The sequence below is a fragment of the Thamnophis elegans genome, chromosome 10 (genome assembly GCF_009769535.1).
Source record: "Thamnophis elegans isolate rThaEle1 chromosome 10, rThaEle1.pri, whole genome shotgun sequence".
Taxonomy (NCBI): Eukaryota; Metazoa; Chordata; class Lepidosauria; order Squamata; family Colubridae; genus Thamnophis; species Thamnophis elegans.
Window position 1 is genome coordinate 34,351,685 of NC_045550.1, and position 18,990 is coordinate 34,370,674.

General features: G+C 38.2%; 1 long non-coding RNA gene across 1 annotated transcript; it reads left to right on the top strand.

The window, feature by feature from the left end:
• The first annotated feature begins 311 nt into the window (after nt 1-311).
• Nucleotides 312-17,787, top strand: LOC116513706. The gene is made up of 3 exons (XR_004256029.1): nt 312-375; nt 831-876; nt 17,182-17,787. It is a non-coding gene; the product is annotated as an uncharacterized LOC116513706 (long non-coding RNA).
• The last annotated feature ends 1,203 nt before the right edge of the window (nt 17,788-18,990 follow it).

Below are 18,990 nucleotides of genomic sequence, written 5' to 3' on the forward strand. Positions count from 1 at the left end.
CATCTCACAATTAACTGGGTTGTGCCCGTGCAGATACCTTTATAGGCAAGGTTAATTTAACTGTGGTTTACCGAATTAATGCAACTATCTGTGTTTATACAATACTCAGCCCTAGGCTCAGCATTCACATCACATCACTCAGCAAACTGTGTTTGGTTAATTTACAATTTAGTGTGGTGCAAATCAGTATTTAATAAATATTTGGGGAAGTGGTTCATTGGGATTTCAGGAGGAGAAAAGTTAAACTTTAATTGCAGTTTTAGCCCATGTATCTTTTGTATCATTGCTTTTTTTTTTTTGGCTGATTGACTCAGCAGCGTAAGGTGGGGTTTCGAATGTGCACTTTTGAAGTTTTCTTTGCTTCTGAAGAACTAGGTGAGGTTATTTCCTTTTCACCTGGGTGGCAAGCCTGCAAAAAGTGCCTTGAGCTACATGTAACTTACAAACTCAACAGGAAGATATAGGCTACTGAGCATATTTTAACTAAAGACTTAGTGCCACCACTGACTCTTTCTTTGATGATCCAAGTATAGGATTGCACTGTTTCCTTTGTTTCAGTCTCATAGCTATAGTTTTTATGAATACCTTTGCTAGAAGAAAGACAACTGGAGCATTCATTCAGTGACTTCAAAATACAGTGAAACTTGTGGTTTTGTCTAAGGAAAGCTTTTTTAACCAGGCTTATTTTAGCCTCTTGAGACCAAGGGTGTGGTTTCTAATCTAACATTTTCTTCACTATATTTGTGAGAGAATAGCAAATTTTCAAAGCCAATATATTAAGGTTGTGTATGCCTCATTTAAAATAATACTAGGTTGTAATTATGTTACAGTGTTCAAGTTTCAACAGATGGTTTTACCTGGAATTGAATGGAAAAGGTATGTACTATGCTGTCTTTGCCAACTTCATGCTATCTAAATATGACTGGGTTTTAACCTAGAGATACTGGAAATTGTAATTCTAGTCTATCTGGAAATCATTGACCTGAAGAATGGGTGGACATACTAGATTCAAAACGAATTTGTAGACATAATATGAGTATTCAGTCATAATGCTCAAACTTCAAACCCTAGATGTGCTCTAGGGTGGTGTTTTTTTAAGTTTCAGCATATCGGTCGTATATTGATCTTGAAATTATAAGATCAAAAAGTTCAATCAGACAGAAGAATTCTATATTTTATTTCTTCCATGATTTAGTTATGGTTCAACATTTAGATTTTCTGCAGAAATTTGGAAACTTTCTGGATATATTTCTTGTCGTGGCACGACAAAACCGCGCTCGACTAAAGCGTGCCCGATTAAACCGCGTCGCTGACTTCATCAGCAGGCTGACAACAGTGAGTGCGGAGAAAGAAGGGCGCTTTAAATAGCACTTTGAAAGCAAGCCGATTCAAGTTAAGGTAAGGGTTAGTGTTAGGGTTAGGGTTAGGGTTAGGTTAAGGGTTAGGGTTAGGGTTAGGTTAAGGGTTAGGATTAGTTTAGCGTTAGGTTAAGGGTTAGGTTTAGGGTTAGGTTTAGGATTAGGTTTAGGGGGGTTAGGTTTAGGGGTTAGGAGTATATCAAGGCACTTAGGACAACAAAAAGATTGTACATTGCCACCTTGATTGCGTCCGCTGAGTCGCGCCTAGCCGCCCTGTTTAGGATAACCCGCTCCCTCCTAAATAGGAGGGATACGGGGGACCCCCTGCAGGGTAGGGCTGAGGACTATGTCCAGTTCTTAGCGGACAAAGTTGCTCGGTTTCGATCGGATTTGGACTCCGACTTTGCAGATCCAGCCGAGGCACAGGAGGATAATCTGGCAGACCATCGCTGGGTTGAGTTTCAGAATGTTGCCCCTGGGGATGTGGACAAGGCCATGACAGCTGTGAGTGCCTCCACCTGTGTACTGGACCCGTGCCCCTCCTGGCTGGTTGCCAACAGCAGGGAGGTGACACGGGGCTGGATCCAGGCGGTTGTTACCGCCTCCCTTCGGGAGGGACTCTTCCCCTCCGCACTTAAAGCGGCGGTGGTGAGACCCCTCCTGAAGAAACCATCTTTGGATCCAGCCGTTCTCAACAATTATCATCCAGTCTCCAACCTCCCCTTTGTGGGGAAGGTTGTCGAGAAGGTGGTGGCCTCCCAGCTTCAGCGGACCTTGGAGGAAACTAGTTACCTTGACCCATTCCAGTCCGGCTTCAGGCCTGGTTACAGCACAGAAACCGCTTTGGTCGCATTGACCGATGACCTCTGGAGAGCCAGGGATGGAGGCCATGCCTCCATCCTGGTTCTCCTTGACCTCTCGGCGGCTTTCGATACCATTGACCATGGTATCCTTCTGCGACGACTGCGGGAGGTGGGGGTGGGAGGCACTGTTTTGCAGTGGTTCTCCTACTACCTCTCGGACAGGTCGCAGTCGGTGTTAGTTGGAGGGCAGAGATCGACCCCTAGGCCCCTAACATATGGGGTGCCGCAGGGTTTGGTCTTATCCCCCCTACTATTCAACATCTACATGAAACCGCTGGGCGAGATCATTCGGAGGCACGGGATAAGATACCATCAATACGCGGATGATACCCAGTTGTATCTGTCCGCCCCGTGCCAACTCAATGAAGCGGTGGACGTGATGAGCCGGGGCCTTGAAGCCGTTAGGGACTGGATGAGGGCTAACAAACTGGTACTCAACCCGGATAAGACCGAGTGGCTGTTGTGTTTCCCTCCCAATAATTTGGCAAGTGTTCCATCACTCAGGCTGGGGGGTCAAACACTATACCCCTCAGACAGGGTTCGCAACTTGGGAGTCCTCCTGGACCCACATCTGACCTTTGATCACCACCTGTCGGCTGTGACCAGGGGGGCATTTGCCCAGGTTCGCCTGGTGCACCAGTTGCGACCCTACCTGAACCGGGAGGCTCTCACAACAGTCACTCGTGCCCTTGTGACCTCAAGGCTGGAATACTGCAACGTGCTCTACATGGGGCTGCCCTTGAGGAGCATCCGGCGACTTCAGCTAGTCCAGAATGCGGCCGCGCGAGCGATTGTGGGTGTACCTCGGTTCACCCACATAACACCTATCCTCCGCGAGCTGCGCTGGCTACCTGTTGATCTCCGGGTGCGCTTCAAGGTGCTACTTACCACCCATAAAGCCCTTCATGGTAGTGGATCTGGGTAGTTGAGAGACCGCCTCCTGCCAATCACCTCCTCGCGACCAATTAGATCACATAGATTAGGCCTCCTCCGAATTCCATCTGCCAGTCAGTGTCGACTGGCGACTACGCGGAGGAGAGCCTTCTCTGTAGTAGCTCCGACCCTTTGGAACGATCTCCCCGTGGAGATCCGTACCCTCACCACCCTCCAGACCTTCCGCACAGCCCTTAAAATCTGGCTATCCCGTCAGGCCTGGGGCTAGATTGTAATCCGTCCCCACCCGAATGATGAATGTTGTGTTCTATTTTTAATTAGGTATTGTTTTATGTCTCACTGTTGTATTCCCTTTCCCCATGAGTTGTAAGCCGCCCTGAGTCCCCTCAGGGAAAAGGGCGGCCTATAAATAAATTTTCCAATTTCCAATTTTAGGTTTAGCGTTTACAGCGTGCTTTTTTCTCCGCGCTGTTGTCGCGCTGTGATGACGTCAGCTACGCGGTTTCGTCGAGCACCCTTTAGTTGAACGCGGTTTTGTGGTGGAACCATTTCTTGTAATAAACCACCATTGCTTTGCTTTGGAAGATAACCCATTAGAACAGTTATACTGAATCAGTCTAAAGTTTAGTATAGTTTAATATACTCTGCTCTCAAATGGCCCATCAAATGTTTTTGAAAATCACCAGGGGTGGGTTTCAACCGGTTCGCGGCGGTCCCTGCGAACCGGTTGGTCGGCGAACCCGGAAGTAAGTAACTTCCGGGAACGGCGAAGGGCCCACCCACCCGCCCGCCCGCGCTCCTTACCCGGTTTTGATGAGTTCTGTGCTTCCACGCATGCGCAGGACGCATACAGCGCCTGCATGATCCTCCAGGAGCAGCTGGAGCATCGCACAGACGCTAGTACGCATGCATGCGCTGCACGCGTGCACGAGGACGCCGCCGGCTCTGTTCCAACCGAACCGGTTGGAACGGGGCGAGAAACCCACCCCTGAAAATCACCCACATTAACCAAGTGTTCCACTATTAAAGTAAAGTAACTCCACAAGGGGAATTGTGTAAGAACATTATTCAGACAGGCACACTGCAGCAACCAGGAATGCCAGAAAAAAGAAACAGACCACTAGGACATTTTCCAACAAAATGAATGCTCATGCCACTTTATCAAAAAGTGCCTGACCACTCAACCATACATCAAAACATGTCGGAAACAACAGACTATTACAACCACAAGGCACCACTGTAGTATACAAACCAACTAAAGCCCCCTAAAACATCTTAAGTAAGACAAAAGACCCAGTAGCCCCAGAAGACAAAAAACTGTTAACCACTGTAGGACAAACAGGCAAAAGACTAGCAAAGTGCATCCATGAACACCAATCAGAACATACAATGAAAACTCCTTATTTTACAACATATAGACAGACTTAAACATAGTTTCAATTGAGAATCTTCACATTGGAAGCATCTTTAGGTTTCCATTAAAATTAAACTATTATTAACCATGCTCCAAACACTAAAAGGATATAGTTTGAAAAGATTTAAATTGTAGTTCCAAGTTATCCTTGCAAAGGAATATATATGGAAAAGATGTTAGAAAAGAGGCTCTTCCAGTGTACATTAGCGGGGCCAGCCAGGGTGCTTTTTGGAAGTTCTTCAAACTGGCCATACATTAGCTACAGGTTGTATCGAACCTGGGCGAACCCGTAGCAGCCCACCCCTGATTCTAACCATATTGATACCACATAGTTAGTAGATAATCTTTTTCCCTCTCAGTCATTTCTGACTCTCTGATCTGATCGAAAACAGTTCACTAGATTTGCCTATCACCTATATTTAGGACCTATTTAATGTAAATAAGTGGGATGTCATGTAGGTGGCTTTAGCAAAAACAATGGCTTGGCTTTGCCACAGAAGTAGTAGATCTACATGTGGATTTTTAGTAAATAGCTGTAGCAAAGTTGTAATAAATCTATGCATAGAATATCATGGAATAATTGTAATATCTCAGGGCATTGTCTCCTAAGAAATGATGTGCTGTGTTCTTTAAAACTCTTAAGATGTGTGCCATTTAACCTTATAGACATGTCTAATGTCTAATGCCTAATGATTTGCCACAGTCCTCAGATTCATTCTTCTTCATGTTGTTGATGGACAAGTTCATTTCAGTAATGCTTAGCAACCAGCTGAAGCCTTAGAGTACTATTGTACACACCACTCCAAGAAAATAGGAAAACGAGAAATCCCGCCTCAAACTATATGGAAAGGAAAGATGCAAAAGGCAGACCAACAGGGATAATGCAATACAAATGTATGCTAATTCCTCTGAGGTTTCAAAGGAAAAAGAAAAAGGGAGGGAACTTTTGTGGTTAGTCCAAAGGAAGACAAAACGTGGAGGAGGAGGAGGAGGAGGAGGAGGAGGAGGAGGAGGAGGAGGAGGAGGAGGAGGAGGAGGAGGAGGAGGAGGACGAGGTATATAAAAGAGGGAAAGGAGATGCAGAGCAGCAAAAGAGAAGGTTCCGAGCATGAAGCTGAATTATATTACTGGATAGTTGCCCTTTTTTAAAAAAAAATTTCTAAAACTTTTGACTTCAGTTGATAAACATGTGCATGTAATATTTTAAAGGGAAAAAAATAAGAATGACAAAAGTGGCAACAAAAGATTCATTGAGGGGAAAGCCACAACACAAAACTGCATTGTGAAGCTTATCAAAAGTCAAGTCACACACACTATTTTGCCACTTCTTTTGCTTCTGTGGGGCTAACAAGAATCTAGGGCTTTCTCATATCTCACAGGCTGTTCTGTTGTTTTAAACCAGTTGTGTTTGTATCACGGGCACAAGCTGCATCATTTCTTCCAGAGAAGCTTGTGCTCACAAGATATAATCCACCCACACCCAGCAACAGCAAATCATTTCCTTTTAGAGTCTCCAATGGCTCTTTCAAAGAACAGACTCTATGCTAGAATTGGAAACAATGGAGCTGTACATGAGGCAGAAGGAAGTCATTGTTGCTAGGATTGGTTCTAAACCTGAAAAAGCAATGCATTCAATATATGAAGGTCATGGCATCTTAAAAACAAGTTCACAATAATAGAGTTGACAGGGAATTCAAAGATCATTTAATCTGACCCTTTTGAAGCAGAAAAGCTACTGCTCAGCATCCCTAATGTGCATATTTAATCTCTGCAGTAAAATAGGTAAAAGAAGTTCCTTCATTTTATACTAATCCACTGGTGCTTAGCTAATGTTTGTTGCCTAAGTCATAATTGGCTCTCTCCACATAGTACACTGATTCACAGATCATGGGTTTCAAACCATAAATAGTTATTCATACATATTAAATCAAAAATACATTTTGTTGGTTTTCAAGTAGAGTTTTGACTCCTAGTGTATTGCCAGCCAGAGAATCCATAATCCTCTAAGGCAATCTAATTGTCTTCCTTGCTGAAGATAATTGTTTTTCTTCCTCCTGAGACATCTGTTCACCTGAGTGTTTTAGTCCAGCAGTATCTCCCTAGGGGGTGGGGGGGATGGGGAAGACTACATTTTGAAACTAAAACCCAAGAGGAGGGAAGGAATATGATTGATTATAAAAGCTCTTGCATTTTTTCTCTTTCTTTAAAAGATGTTAAAATATATTTAAAAAGCCAGGTATGTCAATATTTCATACTTGTACTCCATTCTTTATGCTAGCAACAAAAAAACTCATGAAAATAGTATAGTTCTGTTGGTTTGCAAGACGAGTAAGGAATCCAATGCATTTTAAGAAGTTTATTTTCTGGTTAGGATTGTAAGTACAGGACAACATTTACGTATTAATAAAGGAAATGATGTACTATATCCTGCTGTACTAATTGAAATTGCATTATATACTGAAAAGCAATATGACTTCTGAGAATTTTAAAGACATTTCCCTTTATTAATAAATATTCCATATTTACAATCCAAACAGGAAAACAAACTTCTTTTAAAAACTCATTAATAAATAGGTTGCATTACTGATGCCATTTTAAAAAATGTTGCTTGTGAATTCACACATAGAAAATTCAAAGTGTATTCTGTTCTTTGCACTGCTAAAAATATCCAATGGACTACTGAAGGGAGCTTGCTAAGTGAGAGATGTCATTCAGCTTTAGAAATCAGGATGTGGTATTGGCACACACATTTACTGGCCCACATTCAAGCCAAGAAGTTTAAGGAAGTTGTGTCATGAGCACAGAAAAGGTATATTTATCTCAGGCAGGGTAGAATGTACATAGTGACTTACTCAGCCAATAGACAGTTTCTACTTTGTTATCAAAACCAGTTTTCCAGGAACTTGTGAAATCTAGTGGAAAGTATGTGCCCTTGGAAATACCAGCTGTGTAAAATCAAGAATATCTATATGGCAGTTCTTGAGACTGACACTTTCTGCTTACTAGGAACAAGAGTAATATTTCTGGAGAAGGCAAACTGGGAAACAATTCAGGCATCACGTATAGCACATACTAATCCCTCCCAGACCCAATAGTGGGAATAAAACTGTAAGACTACACAATTTGGAGATGGACATGTGTTGGAGCCTCTAATTTGCATGCAGACATTCCTAGACACATACATATGAAACATTTCAACAATTCAGGTAAGGTTGGGTGACCAAGAATTGCAGATCTTCATAAGCCCAACTTTTATACTAGATTGCTGTGGTATTTTAAATGTATAGGGAAGGAGATTTTATGACCGTATGTATAATACTAGTAAGCATTAGGTCAAAGCCATTGCCACAGTTGTAAGCACAAATCCTATTGTTTGGAATAAGTTTTAATTAGTGTAGTTCATTTTAAGTAAATGGTTTTCAGAAATGTAAGTAAATGGAGATCTAGGAAGGCTGTGACTCTTAAATATGTTTCTTCAACTATGACCAGTAGTAGGAACCACTCGTTTTAAATTCCCAATTAAGCATTAAACTCTTGGGTCTGCTTGTCTTTCATCCCAATGATCTTCACAACATTATTCTGAGGTTAATATAAGGGAGAATCCATATGCACTGGTGTTACTGTATAAAGGAAGCAAGTTTGAAAAGAGACATAAAAATAAATGAATTGGAAAACAGTTTAACCTCCTTGGACATGGGATGACTGCAGACTCAGGAATGCAAATACAGGAGAACAAAAGGTAATTTCTTTCCTTATTATCATTTTAAGAGAGCTCTTCAAAATGTAATATTTTATTTTCTGTTTGATCTGTACTTCTAAACACAACCGTCATGTTTTAAATTAAACATAACAATGGCTTTCGTAGATCTACTTCCCACATCCTCTCTTCAATTAAAGGGAAGTGAACATCAACATTAAAAGCAAAAGAAAGGGTTTTGGAAAAATACATGTTGATTTTTCATTTGAAATAAAGAACATTCTGTAACTATTTTTTAGCAATGAACTAAAAAGTTGTCTCCTTCTACAGATGGATAAATGAAAAGTATTTCCTAATCCCTCGTCCACAAATTACTTTTGTTATTAGATAATTCTCAATATCATTGCTAGTCTTTAGTATGAGGTAGTCATATTTATTGTCATTTTATTCTTCTGTCGTACTACATCTCATTAACTATTCCTGGTTGCTAGCATATACTCATACCCAGGGCCATATGCAACTTATTCAGTCATCTTTCTTGAAGTTGCTGGCCTGGATGAATATCTAACAAATAGATATTAATGGGATGTAATTCTGTCTTTGAATACATTTTGGTGAAGATAAGACAGGAAACCAAAAATTGAACAATTACAATTCCAGATTTACTCACCATTATACAACTTGAGACTAATGAGAATTGTAATATCTTGAAGGCTATGACTAATTCTGGGTGAGAGTTCTTTCTACATCATATATGCTTGCAGTCTATTGCTAGATTTTGGTTAAATATTTTAGTAACGTAGTAGGGACTGCTTCTCTCATTTCCTCTTACATCCTCTTTCCTGTTATAACAGTGTTTGTCTAACATCCCAAGAAAACATTGGTCATTAATGTAAATACACTTCTGCCAAATTCTTCATCTAAGAATGTTCCAGAATCTTTCTGACATTGTTTTCAATTACTTGCCCTCATGGCCCTAATGCTGCAACTGTGCTCCTCCTAATAAAGATTGGGATGGGGTATCTTGTTAGGTAATTTGTAACACAGTTGTCACCGAGTAGTATTAGCAACTGCATGTTTCTTATGTGGCATGCAAATTATGTCCTGTGAAATATGTAGTTGTGGTACAAGTTTAAAAAATGAAGGCTGTGGGGTAATGTTCTCATAATCTGAAATAGCTTTCCATAAACTTTTGTCATCTAGATGCATTGGATGAGATCTTCCATTATCCCTATTTATCATGTTCTTGTCATATTCTGGCTCCTAACACCTAAAAGTGAGTCATAATCAAACTATAGAACATTATAGCACTAATACCACCCTTATGTTTGCTTGTTTAATAACTAAAGATAAACAGAAAGAATTAAAGCACATACAAATAATTGTTATGGACAAAGAGCTTTCTTGCCTTTAATAACTACAGAACAAGAGGATCCAGTTATTCCTGAAGACCAAGTCAGCATAGGAAACAATAGAGTGGTAGGCTTAGATTTCTTGTTCTTCTTTTCGGGGTGGGGGAGATTTTTAAAGGACAGTAGGGGTGTAAATATTTAAGGCATTCAATTCATTCCTTAAAACTCCTGAAACCTTTCCTAAAGTGTATCCCTATTCCATGCATTATTGGATTATAGAGAGCCGAGGTGGCGCAGTGGTTAAATGCAGCACTGCAGGCTACTTCAGCTGACTGCAGTTCTGCAGTTCGGCTGTTCAAATCTCACCGGCTCAGGGTTGACTCAGCCTTCCATCCTTCCGAGGTGGGTAAAATGAGGACCCGGATTGTTGTTGGGGGCAATATGCTAACTCTGTAAACCGCTTAGAGAGGGCTGAAAGCCCTATGAAGCGGTATATAAGTCTAACTGCTATTGCTATTGCTATAACCCTTGACAGGTATTACAGAGCTTGTTACAGGCTTCAATAGATATTATACATTTTTATAAGGTCAGACCAGTTTTCATGGCTCACAAATTTTGTGCTCTAATGCCAGCCTGTAGAATGGTGGTAATCCCCCCCCCCCCCAAATAAATGCTTAATCTCCTATCTAATTAGTTGTCAGGAGAAACAGTCTAATTGGTCCAGATAAGCCCAATTGTACACACGTTGAATTCTAGTAGAAAGGCTTAGACTACAAAATGGAGAACATTTAGCTATTTTCTATAGGTAGTCCATGAAGAATGCAAGTCATTAAAATAGACTGCTTGTGTGAAAGAATGCACAAAACATCTTAGTGATAAATCCGCTGGAGTTAATCTACCATACTTGATATCTTTTCTGCCATAATATAATAGTTCATTGAAGATCTTCAATCCCAAAAAAGAGCATTTGGGATCCAGAAACTGCTGTGCTGGCAGAATTCTGATAATTATCCCAGGCTACTGTATGTGGTCAAGAATGTGCTTAGACCTTTAGGATCTTGGGTGAAATCTCCATTCAGAGCCTCTTATATTCATCATGATAATGAAAAGCCATATTTTCTAAATGGAATGATCAAATGGAAGAGTACAACTGTTAGTTGTACTCCCAAATCTTTTATTAACTCTCCAAATGACACTGCTTCCTTAGTTCTTAGATACCATGGTCTTTTCAGAGTATGGTTAGTTTTGGGAAGGTAGCAGACTGAAAAAGATGGTGATAAGACTAGTGGGTTGTTTGACTGTTTTTTGGTTGGTTTGTTTGACAAAAGTCTAATAAATAAGCTGAATATAGCAGCTTAAGAATTTAGCAAAACTTATTTGATTCAGAAATAAAACCAAATTAAGAGAGCCCAGGACAATGCATGCAATGTAATACAGATGATCCTCCACTTACAACTGTTCATTTAGTGAACATTCAAAGTTATAACGTTACCAAAAAAAGATGACTTATGATTATCTTTCACAGTTACAATGTTTGCAGCATCCCCATTATCATGTGATCAAAATGTAGATGCTTGGAATTGGTTCATATTTATGACCATTGCTGTGTCTCAGGGTCATGGGATCCCATTTTCTGACAACCTGACAAGTAAAGTCAATGGAAAACCAGATTTTCTTAACAACCGGATTACTAACTTATCAACTGCATTGATTCACTTAACAACTGTGACAAGAAAGGTCATAAAATGGGGCAAAACTCATTTCACTAATGTTTCATTAACAACAGAAATTGTTGGTTTCATTATGGTTGTAAGCCAAGGACTACCTGTAATGTATATTATTTATACGTTTGGTTAACTAATTCTTTCATATACCAGAATTTATATAACTGGAAACAAAGACAAGGAAAATCTGGAGATAACCATTAAAGACTGGTTTAGTTCTGTCACTCCACACCTACACACAAAACATGTAAAAATGGAGGGGTGGAGGGGTGTAAAATCTGGATTCAAAGTATCTCCAGCCCCTGCCCAACTCAATCATACCCATTTCAGTGTCATTTTTCACTACAGTATCAGATTCCACCAATATTGGAAGGAGCCAACTCCAAGAAGAAGGAGCAAGAATCTGATATTAGTGTTCACCCTCTAAGTCAAGAGTCCAACTTTGAACACGATACTTATAGTGTCTGAAATCCATATTCTTATGGACCATAGAATTATTATACTATGTAGAACTGTGCCTTATTTGACTCTTTTATTACTTCTTTCTTTTTATTTCTTTTAAAATATTTAAGATTACCGTACCAGTAAATTTATCAGGAATTTTAAATAGAGTGAAGTGAGTTTATTTAACTTTTTAAAAGAAAATATGTGCAAAGAACATAGAACATATTGTGAAGATGTGTAAAGAAATGCCCTCACTATTAACCATCTCCAAACCCAACTATAAGGCAGGGAGTAATCACCTACAGTGGGACCTCGGGTGCCAAGCATAATCCGTTCCAGGACTGCAGTCGGCACCCAATTTGGTAGGGACCAGAAGCAAGACTGACTGTGCATGTGCGCACACCCAAAAAAATGGCGCAGAAGGTGAAATCACCACCACAGGGAAAATCACCGTAGCTGTGTTTGATCCGCACCCAAGGATGTGTCCATGACTTGAGTAAAACATTTAGCAGATTTTTTAGTCGGCATCCGATTTGGTCATGGCCTGAGCAGTTCATGACCTGAGTCCCACTGTATTAGCAAAGTCCTATCATACAAGCAGAATATCTGGGATTTAATTTCTGGCACACCATCTATGTTCAGATCTATAGGTAGATACCAAGCTTCTAGCTGCCTCCTATCAACTATTAGAACACTGGACCAAATGATCCAATCCTTCAGTTGAGCTCTGTGCTGTTTCTTATCAATATTTTAAAAGATCAAACAAAGCAAAGTTGCTGGATGGATGCTTTTCATCCTATACTATATATTCATTTTCCCCCACTGAAATTCAGAATGATTTTGTGTGCAGTCAAAGACTGCATCTAATGCTGTGAAAAAGCCTTTGCCCTTTGCATAAACACATTGCTTGAAGGACTGCCTGGATGGGATGTGAGCTTGACTCCATTTTAAAATCCTGATTTAGGGTTGCATTTACTACTTTAAAAGATTTTTTGCTTTGAGATACAATGAGCTTTGTACTGTGCAGATACAGGCCCACCATCTGCCTTTAGCCAGCAGTTGACCTCCTTGCTTAACCATGTCATTTCCTGGGACCGAAGCCTAACCTTTTGATCCAGGGGCTGTGATCTGTGATGAAACTGCAGAAAATGATTCACTGCCAATTTGGTTGGTCTGACTAGATTACATAAAATGCATTGTCATGTATTTGATGTGGTGTATTGGAAGATGTTTATAAAGTATAATTTAGAATTTTCAAATCAGTAGGTTGACTTATAATTAAGCATGTAGCAGCATCTCCTCTGTGTAAAAGTAAATATATATAAGATCTCAGATACTAAAATAATGTTATCTTATTTTTCCAACTTAGTATATATTTTTTTAATTGTACATTTTTTTAAAAAAAGAATGCTTAATTATTCTCTCTTTCTTTCACATAACATACGTTTCTATTAATGGCATGACATTCTTCTGGTTTTGTATAACTGCATTTTTTTAAAAAAAATATTTCAGTGGGGTAAATAGAACATCCGGATACTGGATGTTTATTTCTTAATCTATAACAGTCTGAAACACTAGTTAAAAGGACTATTCCAAAAATGTAGCACCTGGAAAAATTAAATGCAAAGTACATAGCAGTAACAGGATACACTTAGAGATATCATTTTACAGCTTGGGGAAATTCCATGTAAGTCAACAGCAATTTCCATAATTTCCAGCCAACATGATTATTGTTGAGATTTGGATTTTATACATTTGAGGATTGCCCAGATTATGAGAAATGTCTGTGTTAAGTTATTGTACCTGCATTTTAGCTCATGGAAGCAGATAGTAGTTCCCTTATGTTAAGTTGGGGTTGAATGAAGAGACAGGACTAGCATCGTGACTTCAGCTCTTTATTGAATAGAAGTAGAGTCTCCGACAGCTCCCTCTTTTAAAGGGACCTGTCAGGCAGCCCAGCCACTGAGATTGCTCTATTTTCCCGCCGCTCAAGTGGACCAATGATCTTTGGGTATGGTAATTCCCATTTAAGAGATGGACCTGAGTGAAGTCTCTGTCCACCAGCTTCACTCCCCATTTACATATGTAACACCTTAGTTATTTCAAAAGGAGCCCAAATGTTCCTGTGATAGTACCAGTATCAACCCTGCATTTGGAAGATCTTGTTGTATTATTTATTGCAGTATTGTTTCTTATACTGCAGTACTACTATGTACTGCAGTATAATGTTTCACAAAATTTAATTTAATTCCATTCCAAACATTAAAGCTTCAGCTTAAATAGAAAGTTCATATAAATGAGGGCTACTATACTTCAGTGACTAAATACACATCGATAAAGTAGCTACTAGGATTGTGTAAAGCTTTAGAGCATTGCTTTGATTTAATGATTCACTGACCTGCCTCTTCTCTTATAAGAATAGTTGTGGAAACTCTTATGCACCTTTGCTGCTAACTCCAATCAACAAGCCACTATACAGGGCTATTGAAAATAGTTGCTGGTTCACACCTTACTTTAAGTATTAATATATCTTGAGTTATAAACCATAATGGCTGGGTTCACAAATCACATGAAACTATGTTTGCTTTAACTATGATGTATTTGATAAGACACAATGACAAAATTAATACAGAATGCTAAGTTAGTAGTGATGATGATTTCACTGAAAACACATACTAAGCTAAAGCCAACTAACAGATTAGTATCATTTATTTAATGCAGCCAAAGAAACAAAATGCAGATTAAATATGCAGAACTGAATGTTTGTTTGTTTATTTATTAAATTTATTTGCCATCTGTCTTGCCATATGTAATTCTAGACCACTTACAACATTGAAAATAATAAAACTGTAAAGAAATAGATATCTACAATAACAATACAAACAGTTTATAATCAAAAATGAGATGGGAGGGATATTGACTACCCCTTTAGGTTGCACATATCATTCTAACTGTGTTGTATGAATCCAGCCTTTGTGGCAAGTGTGTTGTATTCTCAGAATTAGTGTATTGAGATAAAATATAGTTAAATTAAATATGAGTAAGCATATAATGCAATCATAGATATTTTATTTTAGTCTACTTCATGATTGTTATGAGGAAAACATTCTACTGGCCAAACCACTCTAGATCTTTGAGCCTGGATAAGAGAAAATGTATCATTAAATATATTTATGTAGGTAGATTTTTTTTTAAAAAAAATCATCCTATTTGGAATTAATGTGTAATATGAACAGGAAACTATGGATTCAACATTGTCAATAGGTCAGCTTTATACTTGAAATGTTATTAAGCCGTGACAGACTTTTCTCTTTTCAATCCCACTTAAAGTAACGTGTCCTAAGGAATTCTGAAACTGAACAGATTCTGTTGAAAACACAGAGATAGAGATAGATAGAAAGATGGATGGATGGAGAGAGAGAGAGAGACTTATAACTCTTTAAGTGATTACTGAACATTGACAGATCCAGGTAGTTTGTAAATAGTAAGGGAAGGAGTTGCATTCATCCATTGATATTTTACTTAAGTTGCTCATCTCAGAGTCTGCTTGACTACCTAGATTCCTCTCAATAAGCATTGATATTTCTGATTGTCTTCTGCTAATTCATATCCCCACCAACCACATAGTACTGAATAAGTCCTGACTTTATGGAACTAAGGTTAAAGTCAGTCCATAGTCAACAGGAATAAACTGATTAGCTGCTTGAACTGCTCATTCTTGACATGAAAGCTCTTATGGGATCCAAGATTGGGGTATGTATCCTAATATAAGGAGAAAATTAAGAATCATTGACTGAAAGAATTGATTTTTAAAAAAAAAAATCTGATGGAGTTGAATTCTCTGTAAATTATGAATCCTTAGCCCAGCAGTTTGGACATTGCACAGATTAATACTGCAGATAGAATCTTTTGACAAAGCTGCTGTGTAATGTGGGAATGGCCAACCATGTCAAATAAAGCTATGTGGGAATTCTATCTTTATTTTGCATACCAAATCAGAAAGGGTTAATTTTCTCTACCGGCCTCTTTGGTGGACTTGCTGTCCATTTTCCTGCTGGCGATTAGATTCTTCATGGCTATTAGGTTGGTTTGAATAAGTTCTTTGTGAATTAGAGTTTTCCCACATTCCTCCACAAGCCAAGCAGTCGCGTGTCCTAAGTCAGAAAAGAGTTGGAGCCATGAATTCTTAAACCTGATTTTAAAAAGTTTTTTTTTCAACCTGGACATCTGCCTTGGAGGGGATTGACTAACATCTGCCATATTTTTTTGTTTTGTCTTCTAGTTTCAAGCCTCCTTTTCTTCTTAAAAAAAGTATAGGAACAGATGTTTAATGCTGTTTTCTTTTAAAATTATGTGAAATATTCAGACATGTTGAAAAAAGGAAGGAGAGTTAAGATGAATTCTCCACTGCTTTAAGAAATACAGAAAAAATCCATAGCTTTGCAATTCAAGGATTTTCTTTTCTTTTTTCTAAAAACTGGGCATTGAGCAACATAAAAAGGAGAAGAAAGCAAGTCATAGAGTAGGCCCTTGAATAATATGTAGACACATTTGCATTTGCATGCCTATTTCCCACTCAGTTACACAGAAAAATGTCATACTTTGCCTGAATAAGAATAACTACCCAGTTTCCAAGTTTCAATGCTAACCATAAATGCAAAATAAAAACTAATATCCAGCTAAAGATATTCATTCTGTAGTTACTACCATATATGAATATTTTTATGGGAATCACATGGAATAATATATTTTGGTCTACAAAAGTAACATATTTGGAATCATATAACATGTACAGAAAAAGGGACAAGGTAAATGAATGGGAGATTTTTAACTGGATACGTCTTTTTTTTTTAATTTAACAGATATATTGGAATGTTATAGCTTGGACTGACCTTGAAAAGTTGAGAGTTGGTTTGATTTTGCTTTAGTATGATTTGGGAACCCAACTAGTATAGGTTGTGAGCCATGGGTCATGTCAAGTCAATTAAAAATGGTTTGTGTATCCAAGCAATTCCGCTAAGTCAATTAGATAGGGAAAAATAATGTACCACATAGTGCTATGTAGCAATTCAGCCAAATAGCACTATGATCCCCTTAGAGCTCGGTAACCCAAAGTTGCTATCCTGAATGCAGAAATAACGGAGCATGTTTTTATTTCTATAATTTAAATATAAGATTAGCTCTTTATTGGAACTAAGATAAATAACGGACAAAAACGTGTTTCTAAATAAAAGTCCCATTCCTTTATAACATTAAAAGTCCATCTCCATAAGAAGTCTTTAAATTACTCCAGTTGTGATTTCACTATATTGACACAAAACTGCTCACACAATATAAACAAAGTTGTAAATTACAATAACTAAACAAAATAGTGGTCTGTTCAAATTGTACAAGTTAAATAAAGTTTCCATTGTTGTTATTTTAATATTTTTTAGAATATACCTTTATGATGTGGGCGTCTCCTCTGAATACGTCCTGGGTCAATCCAAATGGAGACGGTTTTGCTGACAACTGGACCCTGCCATAGTGTGGGTATAACGCTAGGAAGAAGAAGGGAATGTACCTTTCAGTAGTCATTCCTACGGGCCTCACAGATTAAGGATTTATATTATAGTATGGTTAGACAGTGTTGTAATGTGCTCGTGCGTAACTGATTGGATGCTAAATTGTGATTTTAATATAGATTTAATCTCTTATTTATTTTATTGTAGAATTTTTAACTGGATATTCCTTGAGTGTTTTTAACTTTTTCTGGTCTTTTTTTTCTGATCACTGTAATAAACATTGACTTGACAATAATCATTCAACAAATTTCATATGGCCAAAAATAAAAAAATAATTTTTTTCACAATTATCTTTCCACCATAGACTTCCTGACTTCGAATTAGTGCCAAGCTTATTTATACTGGAAAGTCACTGAACTGTTATAACCCACGTGCTTCTCAAGAGGGATGATTCTATCTAAGATAGTTTTCATTGTTCCTAATTCTGAGGAAATATTACTCCCACTAAAGACAATACAAAAGAGATCACTTCTAGCTAAGGTGACCAGATGTCCCGATTTTGGCGGGACAGTCACGATTTATAACAATTTGTCCTGTGTCCCGGGGCGAAGAAAAGATGACCCAGTACCATAGAGCTCCAGGAAATATTTGGCTAGAGAAGTCGCGAGTGTTCCTTCCTGGATTTTCCGGAGGGGAGGGGCACGGAGATTGGAGGTCGGCTTGTGTGGGAAAATGGTGGCAAAGTTTCTTTGAAAAATATTTCCCTGACTAATTTCACCATTTTAATTTGCTCAGTTCTTTGTATTAACATCTACATCATTCTGGATTGACTTGGAGTTCATGCCTGCTGGTAAGTGAGCTGGGTTTTTTTCTTTTATTTTTTTAATGTATTTTAAAATACATTTTTTAATATTTTATTTATTTTGCATAGGATTTTTTAAATAGTTTTATTCTGTGTGTATTCTTTTTTTAAATTGTCTTAGACTATTTAAAAAAAGATTCTATCCAAAATAAATTGAACTGAAACCATTTTTAAAAGTTCTATGCACAATACTTTGAAATATATTGTGCATAGAATTTTAAAAAATAGTTTTACTTAAATTTATTCTGTGTGGAATAGTTTGAAATGTTTTACTTCAATTTATTCTGTGTGGATTCTTTTTTTAAATTGTCTTAGACTATTTAAAAAAAGATTCTATCCAAAATACAAAACACCAGCTGCAGTTATTCACTTAAGAACTGTGGCAAGAAAGGTGGTATAATGGGCTTAGTGACCAAAGTTACAATGGCATTGAAAAAAGTGACTGATGACCATTTTTCACACTTAGCAACCATTTTCATACTTAGCGACCATCACAGCATCCTCATGGTCACGCGATCAAAATTTTGATGTTTGGCAACAGATTCATATTTATGATGGTTTCAGTGTCCTGAGGTCATTTTAATTGCCTTTTGTGACCTTTTGACAAAGTCAAATGGGGAAACCAGATTCACTAATGTTACTAACTTATCAGCTGCAGTTATTCACTTAAGAACTGTGGAAAGAAAGGTGGTATAGTGACTAACGTTACAATGGCATTGAAAAAAGTGACTGATTACCATTTTTCACACTTAGCGACCATTTTCACAGTTAGCGACCGTTGCAGCATCCTCATGGTCACGTGATCAAAATTTTGATGTTTGGCAATCGTTACAATTTATATTTGTAAATTGTAGTTATGTTGAAATAAAAAATAAATA